This window comes from Malurus melanocephalus, unplaced genomic scaffold, assembly GCF_030028575.1.
Source record: "Malurus melanocephalus ecotype Western Australia unplaced genomic scaffold, MMel_1.1 scaffold_424, whole genome shotgun sequence".
Classification (NCBI taxonomy): domain Eukaryota; kingdom Metazoa; phylum Chordata; class Aves; order Passeriformes; family Maluridae; genus Malurus; species Malurus melanocephalus.
This window is the reverse complement of record NW_026623656.1, coordinates 242,630-251,560: the sequence shown is the minus strand read 5'-3', so window position 1 is coordinate 251,560 and position 8,931 is coordinate 242,630.

Here is an 8,931-nt window from a genome sequence, read left to right as displayed (position 1 = left end):
TAAAACCCACCAAACACAATAAACTGACTGAAAGGGCATCTGAACACACCCCAAGACCTTCATTCTTCAACACCTTACCCAGCACTTATTTTCAGAGTCAAACATTTAACCTGTGCTACATTCTCATATATTTAACTTAGAATTTAGAACAGAATGATTAAGGTTGGAAAAACCCCGTAAGATCACCAAGTCAAACTTCCAGCACCACTCAGCTCCTTTTTTAAAGCTTCTGAAGACCAGATGAGAAAATCCCACATCCAATGGCACACTAGCACCACATTACCCACCCAGGCAGGTTTAAGACAGAGATGGAAAACACCAGGAGCTCCACATGAGCACAAAAGCAGCCCACAAAAGCAGCCCAGAACTGCAATCAGAAGGTGTTCTCAGRATTACACTCTGGTTCAAAGGTCTTTTGCATTTATTGTGTGTCAGACATTCAAACCATGACCCTGCATCCATCACCAGGAATCTGGACTGCTGGAAAACAGTGGTCCTTGCTCTCCTGGCAGTGACCCTGTGACTGCTCAGAAATCCCTTGCCAGGGCAGATGAGCTGCAGAGCCAAAGGCAAGAGCTCTCATCCAGCCAAAGCTTTTGGCCCTCTGGAAAACTGGAGGTAGCCTATGTTTGAGCAGCTGTGAGCAAGGGCTGGATAGCAAAAAGCTCTTTATCATATAAAGAGATACATTTGGAAGCAGCAAATAATGAAATTTTATCATTTTTTTTATTTCATTTATGGAATAGACCATACAAATGTGATGTGGGAGCACCTCCACCCTTCCCAGTGCTTCGAGGAAAAGCCTCCTCCCACATGGACACACCCTTCCCAGGACACTCCCKCCTTCCCACAGCAGGGAAACCTCCAAGCAAAGCTCAGCTCTGTCCTAAGGAGATACCAAAGCACCTGCAGAGCGCCAGCCCACACTGCTGAGCAGCCTCAGGAAACACCCACRCCTGAGATGCCATGGCCAGGCTCAGTGCCAGGGCTCCAGGAACCCCTGGAAGGTGCTCCCCACCACGCCCAGGCACACCTGATAAGTTCAAGATACCCACACAAGTTACTTCAGCTGCATCGTGCACCCCAGGGGAGGTAACAGGCAGATGGGAGCTTTTAACAACTCAAATCCTGCAGTGTGAGAAGGGACTCAGCTGGACCCAGCTGAGACCCTTCCATGCACAGGACAGAAGTGACCCAGCTGAAGTGTCACCAKCCCAGAAAGCTCCTGGGTGACAGGAGACTGCTTGCTGAAGCCAGACTGCTCCTCCCAGCCCACCCTGGGCTGCCTAGCTCAGGGCACAAAGCTCTGCTCCACCCACCCAGTGTTTGTTTTTTCAGTCTTCTCATACCTTTTGGAGATGTGCACACACCTGCAGGCTTTCCCAGGAACCTTCTCCTGGCCCTGTGCAGCCTTTGGTGTGCACAGCCCATCCCAGTGACAGCCTGTGCTCCCTGTCACAGCACCAGCAGGGCAATTTGTAACAGGGTGCTGAGCTGCCAACTGAGACACAGCCAAAGCTCCATCCACACCACGGGGCCAGGCACCCATTAGGACCAGCAATACTCTTAGGGGTTTTTGCCTTAATTCAGCCCTTGAGGATGGGAACCAGAGCCCTGAGCTCCTCCTGCAGTTACACACTCGGGATGCCCCAGTGCCTGAAGGAACCTGGGAACATCGGGGCAGGTCTCGGCTCAGGGTGACATCTCCACACAAAGCCATGCCCAGGCTTTGAGCAGTAGGGTTGGTGACAGGGTTTGAAACCTGCCAGTCCYGACACGTGCTTCCCAGTGCTCAGCAAGGCACAGGACAGAGGAAACACACATTTGGAATCTGTGAATAAATGTGACACCTAATCCTGAACCRAAAGGTAAAGTCAGCTTAAACTCCTGCTTTTGTAGCAAGCAGGATCTCAGGAAGATGCCAGGCTGGATCCCAAACATGCCTAGAGGCCACAGCTCAGTTCAGAGCTCTTTCCCACCTGCACACCTCCCCCTCCTCAGCCCTCTGAACACAGCCCAACCCCTACACCACATCCACACCTCCATGARGATACAATCTTCCAGCTGGCCAACACCACAAAGCTTTGCATACAGACTGAAGGAATGGATTTAGGAAGGGTGGGGAGGCCCTGGCACAGGYTGCCCAGRGAGGYTGTGGTCTCCCCCTGCCTGGAGGTGCCCAAGGTCAGGCTGGACAGGGCTTGGAGCCACCTGGGATAATGGAAGATGTCCCTGCCCATGAAATGAGATGAGCTTTAAGGACCCTTCCAACCCAAACCCACCTAGGACTGAATCCATAACCAACCTCACTCTCACGACTGAGGTGACTGGAGACATCCTGCACCAAACAAAAGCTGCTGGGTCCGGCTGTGGACACATTAGCACCACTGTTAACCCTCCTGGACACAGAGAGAAGCTTGGGCTCTTCACCATGTCCCAGCACTGCTCTCCAAGGGCTGTGAGCAGAGCAGAAGGCATGAGGAGCTGCACAGCCCAGAACACCGGAATGGGAAACACCTCTCTGGCTGTTCCAGCACTTCTGGGAAAGAAAGAGCCCTTCTCAGAATGGAGAGCACCACCACAGTGTCACATGGCACAGGCAGAAGCCTGGCTCAGGGGTGTCTCACAGCAGCCATCAGTCCTCACACACCGAGTGTGAAACACTCTGGCTCCTGCATCCTCTGTTCATCACTCAGCTTCATGCAGGATCAAGCCCTGCCAAAAATGAAAAGCAGCAGGTCCACTCCTGCCTGACAGTGCCTGTGTGAGGACYGCTGAGCAGGCTCAGACCATGGATCCATAGAAGGGTTAGAGATATGTGTAAAACCAGGAAAAGCCCCAGTGCAACACCTCCAGAATAATCTTCCATCCTCCACTGAGCTGCTTCACAGGACAGAGGTGCTGTCTTTGTGCTTGGCTGCTGTTGGCAGAAATTTCTTTCATGAATGTMTCCAGTTGCTGGTTTTTACTATTCTATAAACATAAAACATGAGGCCAGGCTCTCAAACCAGCCAGGATGGAAGACACTTGAAGAATTCCCACCAAACCCATTCCAGGTGCTGACATGTCACACATCACACACAAAAACAGAGGAGCTACCGGAGGCAGCTTGGAGAGAACACAGAACCAGACTCACAGAATTACAGAAAGGCCTCCAAGATGATCAAGTCCAACCTTRAACCAAACACCACCATTCTCACTRAAGTCYATCACGAAGGGTATCACAGAGCAGAGCCACCAAAATGCACTCCTGAGCACACAACTGACACGTGCTGCCCAACACCCAGAGCCCCTGGCTGGGGACACAATTAGGAGCATGAAGTGATTTTCCAGCAGCACAGCATGGTGAGGAGGCCTCTGGAGGGGCTGCAGGGTGAGAAGCCACACCAGGCAGAACTGCTACAGGGGTGATGTACAGCCCCTGCCTGGAACATTCATCCTCCCCCCAGAACCAGRCTGCAGCCACAGCTTTGCCCCTTTGCCTTTTCCCTCTCCCAAGCCACACACAGCTCTGCCACCTCTCGGCACAGCTCAGGGATTTCTCACTTTTGGAGTTTGCCCCATGAGAGTGGGACACATTTTGAAAAACAAACCAAACTTTGTGGCACCTTTAGCTGTTCCCAAATTCTTGGGAGATGTGGGAAGGAGGGCTGAGTGATGTTTCTGAACCAAATGTTCAGCTCCAGACACCATTCCCAGCTGGCTGGGAGCCATCAGCACAAGCCAAGGGGTGGAGCAGCCCCAGCCCTGGAGTGTGCTATTAAGTACCACAACTTACAGTAGGCTCCAAAAACCAAAAATTAGGATTTCCTCTTTTTTTTTTAAGCTTTAAATTAGCAACACAAACTTAATGACATGAAACTTTCTGCCCTTTATTTATTTACTATTATTTTCTAAGGCCCAATGTGATAGCACTGCACTGAGCAAAACTTCACTGAACAGTTCATGGCCTGATGATCTGAGAGAAGAACTGAAYAGGGCACCAGAAGAGCAAARTTTTAACCATTACCCARCATKTGGGCACTTCAGAAACAGTGCCAAMAATTTTAACATTGCACATTTATTACTTTAAAGCAGCTGTCAGTGCAGTTTGCAAAATCTATTTCAAAATCTATTTCTCCCAAAAATATTTCATGTTTTAATAAAATTAAAAGGAAAACTGGGTATAAGTTTAAGTATTGCTTTCACATTGCTGCCTCCAAAATTTTACTGTGCTGCAGAGGAGGAGAACCAGAAAATGAAAAGTAACACAGTGATCTCAGCCTGGTTTCATCTGTGGAAGAGACACAAGTGAGGAGTTTATAGGGAGGATGTGCTGTACCATTTGACTTTAGGAACCTCTGTCTCTTCCAGCAAGGTAAGGAAGGAGTACAGAGCACTTCAGTGTTGGCTCTTCCCCAAATAAATATGCACCCCTTCCTTTAAAGGGTCAGTGATGCCCAAGCACGACTGTCCCATGGCCCACATTTCYAGCAGCCCCCAGAGGGCTCTGAGTGCCCACGAAAAGCCCAAAATTGGGCACTACAGAAGCACTGGGCGCTGCCAGGGCTCAGCCCCCACGGGGTTTGTGGCCACCGGGTGTTGAAATGYGGGGACTGGCTGCCAGCAGGGATGAGCTTTCACAACACCGGGAGTTTTATGAAACTTCTTCTCTCCAGAATTTATGCCCACTAATCATCTTATCACAAAATRTATTTCTGTACCTAAAGGGAAGCCCCTTTAGGGGCAGAGACAGAGGAAAAGGTTGTGGAGGCCAAGCACATGTTATTCCTTGATATTCACCAAGGAACCCCAGACTGGTTTGGGTTAGGTTGGGAGGAACCTTAAAGGATTCATCCAGTGCCACCCCTGCCATGGGCAGGGACACCTTCCACTGTCCCAGGCTGCTCCCAGCCCCAATGTCCAGCCTGGCCTTGGGCACTGCCAGGGATCCAGGGGCAGCCACAGCTTCTCTGGGCACCCTGTGCCAGGGCCTSCCCACCCTCCCAGGGAACAATTCCTTCCCAATATCCCATCCATCCCTGCCCTCTGGCACTGGGAAGCCATTCCCTGTGTCCTGTCCCTCCATCCCTTGTCCCCAGTCCTTCTCCAGCTCTCCTGGAGCCCCTTTAGGCCCTGCAGGGTTCTCTGAGCTCTCTCCTCTCCAGGTGAGCACCCCCAGCTCTCCCAGCTGGCTCCAAAGGTGCTCCAGCCCTGGGAGCATCTCCATGGCCTCCTCTGGGCTCTCTCCAGCAGCTCCAGGTCCTGTGCTGAGGACCCCAGAGCTGGAGGCAGAATCATTCCMGGATTCCGTGACAAAGTCCCCACTGCACAAAGCATTTAAACTCTGCCTAGCTGGTGCCTGTGCTAAYACACGCTGGATAAACACCTTTTCCAGACCCAGAACCCTCTCCAGCAGTTTCTGAGCAAAGTCAGATCCACAGCCATCGACAGTACCTTGTGGTGAACACGGATTTAGTGCTCCTTGTGCACCCCAAAGTCCTGTGGACCTTCCTGTATGTCTCAGCATCACCAAAACTGCAGCAGGGACTGAGAGCAGCCAGGGAAATGCAGGGGATGACAAATAATCAATTCTTCCTGGAGCAGGAGGGGAATCATTTCACAGTTGCTTTGTACCTGAAGAGAAGTCTTGGCACCGCATCTTAACTACACCTTGAATGCTCCCAYGAGGCACTGAGGTGCTCTGGGGGATCATGCAGTGTTAATATAAATATATTAAGAAAATAAATGAGGAGCTGCTCCTGCTGAGCTGCAGTAACATCTCATGCAGTCCATTACAGACTGCTAAATTCAGGGAAAATCTTGAATTTTCATCAGAGACAACCAAAAGGTCAGTCTTTCTTATGGGATTTCAGCCATTTGAGTGCCCTTTTGAGCTACAATCTTGAAATTAGGAATAATTCATTCATTACAGAGYGCTGATTATGGGGTGGGGGRAGGAAASAGAAATKTGACATTTCTTTCCAGTTCACCAAAAGGTCAGTCTACTGATTTACAAAATTTATATTAATTTTAACTCTGAGTCTGTCACATTGGGCACGAAGCATCCAATTTGGAGAAATTAAGGTCATTTAAGGTCTCCAGTTGCATTTATCATTTAGAATGCAAAAAGTTATCAAAGGCAAAGGCAACGTTGAGGGGACATAACACCCAAAGTCACGCAAATTGGGAGCAGCTGCTGATTTTAAYGCACTAAAATGCATTTCAGTTTCAAAAGAACCCAGGTTTTAAGTCTCTTCTTGCCACATGTTGTCAGAYACCAACTGCCCCTGCTTCATGAGACAGAAACCAACTCAAATGTGGGGTGGAACCATCCCTTGTGGCAAATCCATCCATCCTCAAGTCACACCAAGCTCGTCTGGGCTCACACCACCACCAGGCACTAAGGCCACCAGCTCCTCCTGCCACATCACCAGCCAGCTCACATCTTGGAAATCCTCCATTTAGAGCTTAAAACAGCAAGGGATGAAGAGGAGGAGGAGAAGGAGGAGGAGGAATAAGTAGAGGAGGAAGAGGAGGAGGAGGAGGAGGAGGAGGCAGCAGCATGGTAGTCATCTCCTCAAGTGGCTGGAGCAGTGGAAGCAGCAATACTTCAGAACTGACTCAAAGGTCATGGGGAGGAGGGTGGGAGGTGTCTCCCATGAATATGGGAAATATTTGGGATCCAGCCTGGGAAGGCCCTGCTGGGGCTCCAACAGCCCCAACACAAAGCTCAGCCAGGCAGCRCTGCCACAGCAGAACCAGAAGGAAAGCAAAGTGTAAGAGTCCCCTCCCTAAACCCCAAASCCCATGAGCCACCTGCAGAGCTTGAGGAGTCCCRTTATTGCCAATAAGTCCCTGGGAAGCTTCACAGAGCACCAGAGCCCACCCTGTGCAATAGCAGGGCCCTACAGAAGGCTGGGAGCTCCTTCCACCCCTCCCAGGGCAGTTCTGCTCAGCAGCTCCGCATCCCAAGGCCTGGAAAAGCATCCTCACGTTGGTCAGGAGCAGCAACAAGACAGAGAATCCCACCAGCTGCTCTCCTGCCCCGATCCCAGCCCAGCCCCACTCCCACAGAAGGAGCCATCGTGTCCAGGGAACAGCTCCCAGCTCAGGGATGGAGCTCCAGCCAAGGGAGCTGCTCCAAATCACCCCCATTCCCACCAGCCAGCACTGCTGTCCTCCATTCTTTTTTTAATGGAAACTTCACTCTTTTCAAAAAAATTTTTACAAAGACACACTGATAAAAAATTGAAAGGAGGTGTGTTCAGGCAGGAGGGTGCTCCAGTTGTCACCAACAGGACCTGTGTGCACTCAGGCTCTGCTGCTTCACACCGACTTGTTATGCAGCAGCCTGACAGGATCTTCTTCAGGCATGAAAAATTAAGGAAACAATCTTSACATTGTGGTAATTTTGTGCCCCAGCTATAACCTCTGCCCATCAAACCTTTGCTCACTCTGCCCGTGTTTATGCTGTAAGCAGATCTGCAGGTTCTTAAACATACAAAGTTGGATTTGACCATTTTCCCTTTGGAAAAAAAGCAGTTCAATGTTTAGTTCTGTCTTAAAAACTGGCCTTGGTACAAGCTTTTAAAATAATTGCTACTTTCTAAACTATTTGCAAATACTAGTTCTTCTTTTTCTAGAGTATTTCATTTCTTCAGGGRAAAAAAAAATCTAAATCCAATCCACAATCAGACATTTGCCTTTTTTTTCCTCCTTTTTAATTTAGTAACTTGTGAATTCATGCATTGACCCAGCTGAGCAAAGGGCAAAGACTGTTAAATTCCAGAGCCCAGGAGATATTCGGTTACTCATTCAAGGCTTTCTACAGAGTTTAAAAATAAATAAAAATGAGCCTTAGCAAGGAGGAGTGGCAGATTTGGAAACGACACTTTTAAATTAACAACCAAAACGGGTAGAAAGGTAAACTGGGAAGAGATTAGCTGCTTGCTGTGCTGTGAGGGRAAGATGGAGAGTGGGTTGGAACTCATTAGCCCAATTACATAATAGATTGTTTTGGCCAAATTCAAAGGCAATAAAAGCAGCGAGAGAAATGAACATTAGGTACCAGCAAAGATGGAGGAGGTGGGGGAAAGAACAAGAAAAGGCTTTTTATTATTTTATTCCTGAAGCTTCTTTTAAAGGTTCCATTTCAGCAGGGGAGCACCGAGCAGAGGCAGGAATTTGGTAAATAATCAAAATATAGCTGGGGGTGCCCAACGCCCACACTGTGGTGCTGGGGAGGGAGTGCTGGAACACCAACCAAGGGAGAAAACATAACTTGAAATTTCCCCGCCTTCCCTCTCTCCTATCCCTGAAAAATCACATYTCATTGAATTCAAAAGCATTCTGAAATTTTACTAGTTTAGGAAAGATTGAATAAGCATGTAATTAAATTAATTACAGAATCACTGCTCTGCATCCTACTGCAGGAATAGCAGTGAATCAACCAAATGGATTCAAAATCACTTCCTAAATGCTTTCCAGACAAATAAAACTTCAAGTGCAGCTTCAAATCACTCGCTGCACAGCCCACAAAAGCCCAACCTCTCTATCAGTTTCCTYCAGCCGTACAGGGACACGCTCCTAAAAGGCACAACCCGAGCTGGAGTATTTCCCTTCCCAAATAAACAGCAGCTGCTTGGACCTGCATCCTCCTGTCCCTACTTCCACTGCCTGCATCCCCTACCTGCATCCACTGCCTGCAATTCCTGCATCCACTGCCTGCATCCCTGCATCCATCCCCTACCTGCATCCCTGCATCCATCCCCTACCTGCATCCACTGCCTGCATCCACTGCATCCATCCCCTACCTGCATCCCTGCATCCATCCCCTACCTGCATCCACTGCCTGCATCCCTGCATCCATCCCCTACCTGCATCCACTGCCTGCATCCCCTACCTGCATCCATCCCCTGCCTGCATCCCCTGCCTGCAATCCCTGCATCC